Source organism: Pinus tabuliformis, chromosome 2_2 (assembly GCF_031772625.1).
Source record: "Pinus tabuliformis cultivar Carrire ecotype Pingquan chromosome 2_2, CPIR1, whole genome shotgun sequence".
Classification (NCBI taxonomy): Eukaryota; Viridiplantae; Streptophyta; class Pinopsida; order Pinales; family Pinaceae; genus Pinus; species Pinus tabuliformis.
In genome coordinates, this window is record NC_142300.1 from 660,665,332 (window position 1) to 660,680,325 (window position 14,994).

The following is a 14,994-nucleotide window of genomic DNA, read 5'->3' on the forward strand; positions in this document are numbered from 1 at the left end:
AAAATTTAAATTGATATTGAGAAGCGTTATATAAGAAAGATACAACCATGTTTGAGTAGTATGTTCTTTGAAAAATGCCACCAATCAAATTAAGGAAAACATTTCTTTTATATTAAAAAAGGAGTCATGATAGTTTCTATAGAACCTGGCAAGCTTGTGGAACATTTTCCAGAATGCATATCACCACCAAACCACAGCTACCTAATGTTGAGAATAGACAAAATGATACTAGAAATGTAACCTGGGTAAAGTTTTTATCATATAAATGTACTTCCAAACTAGATCCTGAAAACTTAAAAGGTGAGGCATCGATATGGAGTCAAAGGTTACAAATTTTTTCTAAAAATTCCCAGTAAAATTGGTCAAGTATCATGTGGATATTGTTATTTCTTCTCTTCATCCATAGAATATCCTAGAAATGCATGAAAGGACAAAAATAGTCTACACCAAAACAATGTCCTCAAAGTTCAAACTTCAAACAGAACTCCCTCCATAATCTCTAAGTTAAAATTGATGCACACTATCCATACATATGGCCATTGAAACTTTCAACAAAGAAAAAATATTTTATATTCTCTATACATAATATTAACCTACAATATCAACATTTTAACATCTTATTTCCCACTTGCTCAATTGTGATGACTCATAAACTCATTTGAGAAAATACGGTCCCACTCAGCACAAATAATGATATTATTCTTGAATTTTGATCTTGCTATTGGCATAAAAGCTAAGAACCTTAAGGACCATATCATATATGAGGACTTCAAACACCTTTGCCAACAATAGTATTCATGGCCCTAAAAAACTCAATCTTATTTTAGGAAGTGCCAAGTCTAACTATATCATGTCTTTGGTTTTTTCTTAGGACCCATCGTCCCAGTTTTAGATTTATGCTTGATTCCTAAGAAATTCTTAACCTACAGTGCAAAAAATCATGTCACGTATTTGCAAAACTAGAAGACACAACATATAATGTACTACACAGCTGTCATGAACAAATTTAATCTAAAGGAAGACAAGAAGAAAATTATATTCAGTTCAATGCTAGCAACCTTCCTATCACCAAGCATTAGAGTCAGGCTTCCTTGAACCTCCTTTTCAACAGTAGAAAACCCACTTCTTCTGTGACTTTTACAATACATGGACAAGGTTGTACATTAACGTAAGCCAATAACGGTGAGATAATTCTCAAATTAAAAGTACTCGTGCATGAACTAAAAAGAAGATAAGCATACCCTAGTTTAATTTGACCATCGAGAACAATATAAGGAGTATGTAGCTTGGCTTGGATGTCACACATTTTTTCCATGGACATCAGATGGGTGTCCCCGGTATTCATTTTCTTAAGCTTCAATTCCTCCTAATACTCTTTCATATGTTTTTCTTGTTTCATTATTCCAAGGCCTTTTCCATGCAACTTATGTGACAACTTCTAAAAAGATTCTTTAGGTGTCATTTGCAAATATATATGGAAAGGAAATGAATTTCTTGTTTCTATGAATAGATATTAAAGAATTAAACTAAGGGATTTACATGCTAAAGCACAAGACAACTTTAAATTTCAAACAAAGAAACTTACAATATGACCTAACTCATCTAAATGGTCTAATTGTATCTCTTTTGGTCCATCAGTATCTCGTAGTCCAACAAGTTTTCTTTTTTTCATCTCCATATTCCTTCCACCCCATTCCACATACTCTTTCAATGAACCCCTTTCCTTCAATAGTTGCAAGGTCTTAGCCAAACCTTTTCCTAAATAAGCTTCTTTAATTATGTCATCTGTCACCATTTCTTCCTCTTCTAATTTTTTATAACTGACATCTATATCCATTTCCTTCACCTCAGTCTAACCACTTATGGTTTTGGTAACATCATCCTGTTTGACAGGACCTGAACCCTCATCATCCTCTTTAAAGACATCTTCAATTACAAGCTTGTGAGTGTTTGGCTCAATGAACACAAAATTAGAATTATAAAATAATGAGGTAGTTCAATGAAACATCAATTAAAAAATCAAATATATACTATAGTTATGATGACTACATGAGACATCTCATTACAAAAATAAATTTAAGAATTCATATCATTATTTATAACTTCCTTTTTTTTTCCACAAACCTTCATAAAGCTGTAAACTCCACACAAACTCCTCCATCTCCATAAATATAACTTTATTTTCCTACACTTTTTTTGATGATTGACCATTTCCTTTGCCTAATTTGCAGCTACTGCTAAATGAGCTACTTCCTGGGGGATAGACCCACTACTTTCTTCTTACCTATTCAATGCCACTTTCCTGGCCTTCTCTAGTGACTTGTAAATATCTTCATCCTCCACACTAAAAACAACATCTGCATCTTCATCGACCTACATTGCATCTAACAACTTCTCATCTTGAAGCCCTCTAGAAGCCTCTTTTGCTTTATTATATGCATTTTGATATGCACTTTTCTTTCAACTTTTTCCTTTCTGCATTTTCCTTGGAAAACTTTCGTTTTATATCATCCTAGAACCAGGATCCCCAACACCAAATCCAACAAAAATTTCTTATTCTTCCAGTGCATCAATGTCTAGCTTATCCTTCTTTCAAAACTTTTTCTTCATCTTAGGTTTCTTGAATTAAAGCATTTCCTCTTGAGTGTAATAATCAAAAATAATTGTTCTTGGTTGGGCCTGTGACTCTTCAGCTTAGTTAGTCGTAGTTTCACCTTGTAGTCTCTTCTGTATCTAGAGAGACATTATTACACGCACATAAAAGATAATATCAACATTTGACATTTTTAAACAGAAAAATTTACACAAACATAATAGGTGATATCAACATTCAACAACACTTTAATCCTCCTTAAACTAGTGTGGTAGCATTCTTCAAAACTAACATGAAATATAAAACATGATTAACAAATTTCTCATTAATAGATAAACACCAAATAAAAATTATGATGATAAGGTTGCAAGAGCTTCAACTAGCCATGAATCCAACACATGTTTACAATTAGTTGTCCACCTAGTGTCCCTCGGGTCTCTTTCAACAAGTCTAATGTTCATAGATAGCTCTTCCTTAGAGGATCAAGGATATTTTAAGGAGAAATTCCCAACTTCACTTAGTTTTCATTGTTCTTTAGGTGATCAGGTGCTCAAAAAATAGCTCAAAATTAAAAGTTGTCAAATTGTTATGGAGACTAGACAATTACGTAGTGCTCATCATCCTAAATCTAGCGCAAATCATTTCACGTGAAATAAACACAGTATGCTCCCAGAATCATGTTTTGTTCACTTTCCCAAACAGGGGATTTTTTGAAAAAAAATTGACATCCCAGACAGCAGTCTATACTGCTGATGTGGCGCTGACTGTGCAAGCTGAGGTGGCAGGGTTGACTAGTCAACATACTCTAGTGAATCTTATGATTCCAAGTGGTGGTTATGGATTGGGTACATTTGGTGGTTTCTTATTAGTCAGAAGGTGGCCAACCATAAGCTGACACGTGGCCCAACCAAAGGCCACCACGTGACAGCCCAGAGGCCAGCAAAAGTTTGTTTGATGTCTAGGAAGAGGCAGCAGGGGTCGAACCCACAAACTCCAAGAACATAACCAATGCCTCCTACCAATGCGCCACAAGAATGGTTCTTATTAACCATGGGTTTAACTTATAATTGAATACAAAGAGCACACCAATTTTGGGAAAGCGCCAACCCATGGGGTCTATCCCTTGGTCGCACAACCGTCACATGAGCACCAACCAGATGGGAATGGGGGCCCGGATGGTGAGGGTGGGCCATTGGCCTTAGCCTCGGGAATGTGGCCCCCACACGGCCACATTTTTTAGAAAAAAAGCGTTAGAGGGCATTTAACATGTCTGACAAATTTGCCTGATTTTTTGTGAAATTGATGCTCTGTTAGCGTGTTTTGGGAAAGAATTGTAGGATGGTGCCGGATTTTGGGGAATCTGCGATGCGATTAGCGGGAGATTGGGAAAGGCCATAAATTCTTTAGTTTTTCACCAAATCAGGAGCAGAAAGAGGCTACACAAGCATTTTTGGGCATTCGAGAGTCATTGGAACAGGTTTTAGAGCTTTTTGAGCGTTGTAAACAGATGTATTCACACTTTTGAGAATAATAGAGAGGGCCAAGCCATTGTAATATGGACCAAAGAGACGTAGCCCAGGAGGGGTGAACTCCTTTATCATGTGTTGTTGTTATGTTGTTTATGATTATGTTAATGTTTGTTATATGTTGTTGTTCAGTCATTTGTTTATGTTAATTTGCACATAAAAAATACATAAAAACAATCAAAAACCCATGTTTAAACTTTCAAATAATTTCATAAATCCTTGAGCATATTTAACATAATCTGAAAAGGAATTTTAGAACAACAAAACTAATTTTCTTAATTAGATCAAGTTTGGCATCAAATATCTTAGTTTTATTTGTGCAAGAAGGATTTAACTATTTGCAAGTGAATGTCATGCTTACAAGGTTGAAACTCAGAAGAGGAGAAGGGAAGTTGGTTGAAAGCCCTAAAGTTGGGTCAAGGGGAAGGAGGGAAAGGTTTCCACAATCTCCACCACCAGTTCTTCCTCAAGTTGTTGTTGAGACTCCATTGAGCATGTCTCATGAAGGAGAGCCTACAAACATGACAGTGGATGAGAAGGCCTTCAGGAAGGATTTCTTTGATATGAAATAAATGGTGAAGGTCCTATATGAAGAGAGGAATACCATACTACAAGGTGAAAGCTCCAAACCTCCCAAAGGAGAAGTTTCTTCAAGAGGAGGAGGTAATGGAAATGGAGGTAAAACTCAAAACTCTCCACCATCTTCTTCATCTTCTTCTTCACAGGCATCTTCACCCTCTTCCACTAACACAACCCTTACTCATAATCATCAACATACCTCGAAAGGAATTGGTAAATCACCCTTATTAAAACTTGATGTTAAATTTGAATTGCCCATGTATAATGGTGAAGTGAATGCAGATAAGCTTGACAATTGGGTTCAACAGTTGGAGGTCTATTGCAGAATTCAAAACCTTCAAGAGGATGACATAAATATTCAATTATCTTCCTTAAGGATGGAGGGTGAAAAACTAGTATGGTGGGAATCAAAGACACAAGAAGAGATAAGAAAACACGGTAATATCTCAATTTCTTGGTCTAATTTCATTGTTGCAATTAAAAGACAATTCTACCCTCTAACTCATATGTAGAAAGCCGTCATGAATTGGCAGAACTTTAGACAACTTATAGGTCAAAATGTGCAAGATTACACCCAAGAATTTAGAAAAAGGTATCTAATGTTAGGTGTAGATTTGCAATCACAAGACACATTGTTGAAGTACATAGGGTGATTACACAGTTACCTTAGGCATATTATCCTTATGTTTAATCCCAATAATCTAGATGAGGTGTGTTTGCAGGCCACTCTTCTTGAGGCAAGAGGGAAAAACACTCCAGAAGAGGGTAGTAAAAATCCATTTAAGGGTAAAGGAAAATAAAAGGATTTCAAAGGGAAGGGAAATAAAAATGCATCCATTAATAAGGAAGGAGAGAAATTAACATGCAAGCATTGCTCGAAAGAGGGTCACGATGAAGCTCATTGTTGGAAGCTTCATCCCAATATGAAACCAAAGAAATTCAACAACAAGGGAAAACCAAAGACAACTACAACCACTCAACAGTTCTGGGATCCGATTCAGGTGATGAAACTAAAATTACAACCATGGGTATGAAATGAAAAGAATCCATTGCTAGCACTAGTACTTCAAATTCAAACAATGAAACTCCAAATGAAAAGAAGAGGATAAAACTTTTTCACATAAGGGTGATCTCAAAACATAGAAAAATTGATACTCTTTTTTATAGTGGCTCTCAAGCCAATCTCATCTCTGAAAACATTGTCAAAAGTTTAAACTTGGAAACCATTCCACATCATAAACCATATCCATTAGCATGTGTGTGTGACAATGCACAATTGCAAGTAACTAGAAAGTGTAAACTGAAATTCGCCATTACTACAATTTTCATAGATGAAGTGGAGCTTGATGTTGTCCCATTAGACATATGTGGTATAGTTTTGGGCAGCCATTATCTCTATGAAAGAAAAGCTATCTTCCATAGACATGAAAATAAATACCATTTGCTCAAATATGGAGTAGAATATATTGTGAGAGCTCATAGCAAGAAACTAAATCTTTCACTTGTTAATGTGGGGCAGATGAAAAGACTAGTGAATTCAAGCAATAATTTTGTGCTTCTAATGATCAAACCCACGAATGATGTTGATAATGAGGCTTTTCAAAGTTGTGATTCAAGATTGAAATTTGAATTGGTTGATGTTTTTAACCAATATGATGAGATGTTTCAGGAACCAAAAGGATTTCCTCCCAAGAGAGGAATCCAACATGAGATACAGTTGCAACAAGATAGTCCTCTTCCTAACATTGGCATGTATAGGATGTCAGTGATGGAGAGTGAAGAAATTAAAAACCAAATTCAAGAATTGTTGGATAAAGGGATCATCAAGCCAAGTTTTTTTCCATGTGGTTGACCTATTATTTTGGTGCCAAGGATGGAACATGGCGCATGTGTGTGGACTTCTGTGCATTGAACAAGATTACGGTAAAGAACTGTTACCCACTACCTAGAATAGATGATTTACTTGTTCAATTGAAATATGCAAAGTATTTTACTAAGTTCGACTTAAGGAGTAGCTACCATCAAATTAGAATTGTTGAAGAAGACATTTGGAAGACACCATTAAAAACAAAACAAGGTTTGTTTGAATGGCTAGTTATCACTTTTGGTTTATGTAATGCTCCTACTACCTTTATATGTGTGATGAATGATGTGTTGAGGTCATTTCTTGCTGAGTTTGTTATAGTCTACTTAGATGAAATCTTAATTTTAAGTAAATCTTGTGATGAACATGTCATGCATGTGAGAAAAGTACTTGATGTCTTAAAGAAAGAACAGTTGTATCTAAATATGTCAAAGTGTGAGTATGGAAAAACTTCTTTAGTTTACTTGGGTCATATTATTGGAGGAGGTGAGTTAAAAATTGATCCCTCCAAGGTTGATGTCATTTTAAATTGGCTAAGGCCCAAGATAGTTACTGAGGTAAGAAGCTTTATGGGAGAAGCCCAATATTAGAGAAAATTTATTGCCAACTTTTCTTCTATAGCAGCTTCTTTGCATGCATTGACATGTGTGAAAACGTTTTTCAGTGGGGAGGAAAACAACAAAATACCTTTGATGCATTGAAGGAAAAGACCAATTCATCTCCACTACTTTCACTTCCAGACTTGAGACAGTCATTTGAGATCCATACGGATGTTAGTGACTACGCCATGGGTGAAATCCTCATGCAACATGGTAAGCCTATCTATTTTCATTCAAAAACTTTCAGTGGTGCAGTGATTAATTATCCTACATATGACAAGGTATTATATGCATTGGTCCAAAGTGTGCAAAAGTGGAAACACTACTTGATGGGTAAGGAAACAATCATTCACACTGATCATCAGCTATTACAATACTTTCAATCTCAATCTAAGCTACAGCAATCAAGGCACTTTCGATGGATGGGTTTTCTTCAACAATTCCACTTGGTAATAAGGTATAAGAAAGGTATCTACAATAAAGTTGTTGATATGCTTTCTAGGCCTATTATTAGTGCAACTACTTTACTCAAGCATAATTTTGTTTTGCATGAAAGTTATATTGAGAAATATGCATTAGACAATGACTTTCAGGATGTTTATGCAAGCTTGAGTCAAGGTAACCAAGTAGAGGAATTGGATTATCATTTGCATGATAACTTCTTGTACCACCTTAGCAAGCTTTGTATTCCAAATATATAAAGAGTCAACATCATAAGAGAGGCACATACTTCTCTTATTGTTGGTCATTTCGGTGTAAGTAAGATGGTGGCACATCTACAGAGGTATTGTTATTGGCCTCGTATGCTTGAAAGTGTGTCACATTTTATTAAAGGATGTTCATTATGTGCAGTCAGTAAGCCTAACAATAGGAATTTAGGATTCTACACACCACTTCCAGTTTGTTCACGATTGTGAAAGAGTGTTTCTATGGATTTTATAGGAGGTCTTCCATTGTCAAAAATAGGTCATGATTATTTGTATGTAATTGTGGATAGGCTCAACAAAATGTGTATTTTGATGCCATGTAAAAAGCAAATTACAGCTAAACAAATTGCTCAGATATTCTTTTAGAATGTATGGGTACATTTTGGATTGCCCACATCCATTGTTAGAGATTGAGAGTCTCGCTTTATTGGGAATTTTTTATCAATCTTGTGGGGATTCATGTACACCAAACTGAAAAAGAGTACAACATTTCATCAGCAAACAAATGGTCAAACGGAGGTGGTGAACAAGACAATGATGCATATTCTTCATGGATATTGTAGCAAGCATCCTAAGTTGTGGGATGAACATTTGCCCTATATTCAACATGCTTACAGCCAGGCCAAGCACTTTTCAACTCAAACAACGCCATTTTAGGCATGTTTGGGATACTTGCCTAAGTCTCCTTTGGATTTCATTTTTGGAAAATATGTTGCAATTGATGGTCATGGTGACATAGCCAAAGAAAGAAGGTTCATTGAACAAATCCAATTGGTACACCAAAGAGTTCAAGAATAGCTTGAAAAGAGCCCAGAGAAGTACAAAGCAAGGCATGACAAGCATCGTGTAGATCACAAGTTCCAAGTCAGTGATGAATTTTGGATTCATATTATCAAAGAGAGGCTCCAAGGAGAAGGTAAAAATCTAAAACCAATTAGATATGGTCCATTCAGAATTTTGGAAAAGATTGGTAACAATGCATTCAGGTTAGATTTGCCTTCATATATGCAAATTTATGTTGTTGTTAATGTTGAGAACTTAATGTTATATGAGCCTCCTTTGATTGAAGATCAAGGGGAACATGTCCAAATTCCTTCCATTGAGGATTTTTTCCTGAGTATCTTTATGAACTACAGAAAGACACCATTCTTGACAAAAGAACAAGGTCTTCAAAATAAGGGAATTTGGATTACCTTCAAGTGGGGCTCCAATGAACAGATCCTTCAAAGGCTAAATGGATCGAGATTGGAAAGGTGATGGAATTGTACCCTCACTTGCTGGACAAATGAAAGTGATATTTTGGGGTCCAAAAGGCTTCCATTGGGGAGGAATGATCAGGTGCTCCAAAAAAAGCTCAAAATTCAAAGTTTTTGTATTGGTGTGGAACCTAGATGATCATGTAGTGCTCATCATCCTGAATCTACTGCAACTCGTTTCGCATGAAACAAAAACCGTATGCTCCTAGAAAATTGTTATGTTCACTTTCCCAAACAGGCAAATTTTTGAAAAAAATTGACAGACTAGTCAACAATTCGTATTGCTAACGTGGCACTGATTGTGTAGGTTGAGGTGAAAAAGTTGACTGGTCAACATCCTCCAGTGAATCGTATGATGCTAAGAGGTGGTTCTGGATTAGGTGCATTTGGCAGTTTCTTATTGGTCGGAAGGTGGCTAACCACCAACTGACACGTGGCCCAACGAGAGGCCGCCACGTGGCAACCTAGGGGCCACCAAAAGTTTGTTTGAGGTCCAAGCTTAGGCAGTGAGGAATGAACCCATGACCTCCAAGAACATAACCAACTCCTCCTACTAATGCGCCACAAGAATGGTTCTTATTAAACCATGGGTTCAGCGTATATTTAAATACAAAGAGCACGCCAATTTTGGGAAGGGGCCAACCCACGGGGGCCAGCCCTTAGCCGTGCAACCATCACATGACCATCAAATCGATGGGAGTGGGGGGCCGTTGGCCTTAGCCCAGGGCACGTGGCCTCCCACGTGGCCACACTTTTCAAAAAAAAGGTGCTAGAGGACATTTAACGCGTTCGATAAATTCCCCTGATTTTTGGCGAAATTTTCACTTCGTTAGCACTTTTTGGGGCAAAATTGTAGGAAGGTGTCGGATTTTGGGAAATTTGTGGTATGATTAGTAGAATATTTGGAAAGGCCATAACTTCTTCATTTTTTTACCAAATCATGAGAAGAAAGAGGGCATTTTGGAGCCATTGGAATAGGTTTCAAAGCTTTTTGAGCATTTTAAACTGATGTATTCACACTTTTGAGCATAATAGAGAGGGCCAAACCATTGGAAGCTGAAACAAGGAGATGTAACCCAAGAGGGGTGAACTCCTTTATCATGTGTTGTTTTGATATTGTTTATGGTGATGTTAATGTCTGTTATATGCTATTTTTCATTCATTTGTTTATGTTAATTTGCACATAAAAATTACATAACAACACTCAAAAACCCATGTTTAAACTTGCAAATAATTTCATAAATCCTCAAGCATATTTAATATAATCTGAAAAGGAATTTTAGCATAGTAAAACTAATTTTATTAATCATATCATTAGGATAGTTGAAAATAGGAAAGGACTCCATAATCAAGTTGAATTAGATGTTGCTTAAGTTTGGAGCATTTCTCACAATTTGTGTCAGTTTGAAGATTTCATAGGATTGTTTCCAAAGGAACCCTCCAATGGATTGTAAAGGAGTGGGGTAACTTGAATCTTAAGACTTTTTCCTTCTTTTGTTGTGGAAAATGTTTTTTTGTTTGAAAATAAGGAATATAGAATGATAGTCTTGGATAAGGTCCCATGACTCTGAGTTTGTGCTAAGTTTTGAAACAAGATACATCCAAAAGGAAGAAAGATTTCATGGATAAAAGAAGAAATGACCCTTGTTTGGGATCCTCTTCTAGAAGGATGGAAAAGGGTAGAAAAGATAGGTCATAAACAAAAGAAATCAAATGAAACATGCAAAACCTAAAGAAAATTGACAATAAAAAAGGAAGAAGAGGATGAATAAAATATGGACTACTCTAGAGGTAGAAATTTTGGAGTACATCTAGGACATCACATCTAAAATGCACCTCTTGGATATGATCATTAGAGCCACAATCCTCTATTGGTCCAAGGTTTGGGAAACAAAATAATTTGAGTTCACTAGCCTTGAGTACAATTTCTTAAGTTACAACGTTTTCATTCAATGCATGCAGAAGATCCTTAGTCCATCATCCAAGCAGCTTTCAAAGCACATAGTCTGTACCTAGAGACCATTTTTCAGATCTGTCTCTTCCTTTAGTGTTCAAACCCTTTGGGATTCTACTTCAAGGAAACCATGGTACCCTTATCTTGCTCTCTATTATTTAGAATTTCCCATTTCTACAAGCCCCACTACGTTGGTTTAGTGTTGATTTTATAATGCCTCCAAGGTGCTTCACTATGGCCAACACTCTTGATTTCCTCCCCACTTTCAAGTTCTTTCTAGACACTCTAGGCCACTTCAGCCTTTTGTCTAAATAGGACCTTGACATGGTAATGAAAGAGGACATTGATAGCAAATCCATCCAAATCACTCTATTTCACCTCTTTGGGGCCTCAACCCTAAGATAATTTTCTACTTTGAGCACTTCCTGGAGTTGGCAGATCATGCCCATTGTGATAGCTAAGGTAGGTTGCCTCTGTATTAATATATTGTTTCTTAGATTCTCCTTTGATTGATCGACACTCTTGCAAATCCATTATTCAAGGATCATGATCCGTACTCCCTCATGGTAGAAATAATTCATGGTAGGAAAAGGAAAGGAAACTAGTTAGGGCCTCCCCCAAATGCCATTTTAATATATCTTAATAGACTACAGATAAGATGTTTCATGGAAAACAATTTATGCATGACCAAATGCAGCATTGGAATGGTATCAACTCTGAGGTGATTGACATGGAGATTTCACAATGTATTCAGTTCATTTAAAAGTTTCATGAATGTGTCCTTTTATTTATTTCTTTATGACTCAATTCTTAGCTATTAGATATTTTCTTGTTGATGGAAGCTCGAATATTGAAGTTGCTTTTACATTCCCACTTTGAACTACACAAATTTTAATTTTTTTTATCCCCATTGACCCACTTTTGTGATCATTTATTGGAAATTAATAAAATTATCTTATATTATCTTTAATTATCTAGAAATTTTTAAAGATTTTGCAGGTGAAAAACTTGGAAAAATTATTTTTACAATGAAAGAAGGAAAAATAACCAGGGCTATGGGATCCTATAGAGGATCCTCTGAGTCAGCCAAAAACAAAACAATCCTTTAACTTTACTGTTGTTCAGAAGTAAAAAGTTTTTCTTCATAAAGTTGTAGGTTGTTGTGAAATTTTGGTATATTTTATTGAAAATTCTGAACACAAACCTTTCCTAACAAGTAGAAAGCACGAAGTCTCAATAATCATGGTCAGCTAGTTATTGAGTAGCTTTTTTAATATTGAAGCCCCTGGTTAGCTAACTATAGAAGTGTCAGTTCTATTTCCAGATTCTTTAGCTAATAGAAATAGTTCCATTTAAAACACACACACACACGCCTTCCTACTATAAAATTGTTATGAAAAATCTGAATCCAACGTACCTCATCTAGTTTGTTCTAGGATTCTTCATTTATACCTCACATTTGATCTATGGTTACCCCGTGAAAATAGAATTGCAAAATTTTTATATAACTTGGTACAAAATGAATGCTAAAGCCTTAAGTATCTTAGAAAAAATGTGAACATATTAAATATATCAACATTACTGCATAAGAATATCAAGGGAAAAACTTACCTCCTCCTTAAAAGGGTCATCATATTGAGGAAGAATTGATTTCATAGTATTCATATCATTTTGAAAATTGTCACAAAACAATAGTGAGAAATTTGTAAGATAAAAATTAAAAACATTTAGAAAAATGATTATCCAATAAATATCTAGCTTACTTGTATTTATAGATCCCAGTTTTGTTTTTAGCTACTTTGTAGGCTTCATTTCTCGCATTTTGCTCTCAAATTTCAATGTTTTAAAGCATATCAATTGTTGTAGTAGCATGACAAAATAATTAGTGAATCTTCAATCAACAAACAAAGAGGGATACAAAGACCATATTAGGTAAATTAAAAATTTAGGACTTGGAAGAAAAACTCAACATACCATCATTAACATCATCACCAGGAAGAACATTTGGATCCTTATGTATCAATAAAACTACCCCTCCTTCAATTACTTTATCAAACCCATTAAGGACCTTTAGTCATGTGAGATCCTCTGCATATCAACAACACTACACATTGTTTAAAGCAAGATGTTGACCACATAACATGGATATATAATAGATTGATATCATATAAAGTATACTACACACCCATCTGCTAATTTTGAAGGTTTTAACATCTAGGGAATCCATCCACTTTTCTCTTCTTTCAACACATGCCAAACATATCCTAGAAACGTAAGATTTAGAAATATAGTGAAATAGTAAGAATACAACAGAAAAACATTTGCAACAACTGAGCAGAGAATACTATAGAAAAAGAGTTTAAGAAATAAATTATTACTTCCATTAGGCACTATTCTTTCTTCATCATCACTTTCTATAGCCTCAACATTATCTTGAGTAAACGAAGCACCCATATCAAATAAAATTTTATATTCAAATCTATAAGTTGAATAATGATTATTATAACAAGAAATTGAAAAATAAGATATAATATCATTATAATATAAACAAAAGACACTCATGTGCGCCTCAAGAGGTTACAACCCTGCTCTTTAAAAATCCTGGAAATATGTGTTGCTTTCTCCCTCATAGTATTTTTATGCTCCTCAATTTTTATACTCTTATTTACCCACGTTCATTGCCACACCAACAAAAACGTTGATAGTCAATTGGGTTTATCTCGGGTGGTTGGGAGGAATGATTTTGTTATCCTCCCCACCCAAGTTCAATCCCCAGAGTAACATGTTGGGCTCATAAAGATTATATTGTTTTAATGGCTTCAAGCATTGTTTTTGACCAACCATGTGCCCTTAACAATAAAGTTACATGTGCTAAGGGATCTTTTAGTTACATATAAGAAACATCGATAGTCAATTGGGTTTATCTCAGGTGGTTGGGGGGAATTGTTTTGTTATCCTCCCCACCTAGGTTCAATCCCCAAAGTAACATGTTGATCTTATAAAGATTATATTGTTTTAATGTCTTCAAGCATTGTTGTTGACCAACCATGTTCCCTTAGTAGTAAAGTTACATGTGCTAAGGGATATTTTAGTTACATATAAGAAACACTGATAGTCAATTGGGTTTATCTCGAGTGATTGGGAGGAATGATTTTGTTATCCTCCCCACCTAGGTTCAATCCCCAAAGTAACATGTTGAGCTCATAAAGAGTCTATTTTTTTAATGGCTTAAAGCATTGTTATTGATAGGCCATGTGCCCTAAAAATTCTAGGATTTACTGTGTGTACCATCCTCGAAACGAGGGGAAGTACTTTGGGGTTTTCCCCGTACAATTTTATAACCTAGAAAATGATATAGATAAGTAACGTTGATACCAATTAGAGAAATATACGTAAGGCTTAGATAATGACAAAATATTGGTACAAGAAATACAAATCCAAATCTAAAATCAAATGGAAATCAAGAAGATACATTTTATTGCAAGTAATACACTACATTTCAAAGGTATCAGTAATCCATTATTTCATGTTGTATCTTCAAGTAGAAGTTACTCTACCCTTGAAAACATTGTTGTCTCCATTAAACCTAAGCCACGAATGAGAAAATATGCTTCATTATTTATAAATATCTCAAAAGAGTGAAGCTATAAACACAAAAATAAATGTATAACAAGAATAATCAATGTTATACCACTTCTCTATCTCAAGAGATGTTTGTACAATACCATTCAAATTCATTTTTTTATGTTTGATATCCCATCACTTTAGAGATATCAGAAAAAAGGATTCAAATCTAGTTAATAGAAGTGTGGTATTACCTCTTAAACAATGCCAATTTGTAAAAGATTAAAGGAACAACCTGCATATATGGAAACTATATAGTAGAAGAGAGGATATCTATAGAAAAGGTGGCTAG

At 35.2% G+C, this 14,994-nt stretch overlaps 1 pseudogene; it reads right to left on the reverse strand.

Annotated features, from left to right (window-relative positions):
* Nucleotides 1-848: 848 nt before the first annotated feature.
* Nucleotides 849-13,747, reverse strand: LOC149194343 (SART-1 family protein DOT2-like; annotated as a pseudogene).
* Nucleotides 13,748-14,994: the final 1,247 nt, after the last annotated feature.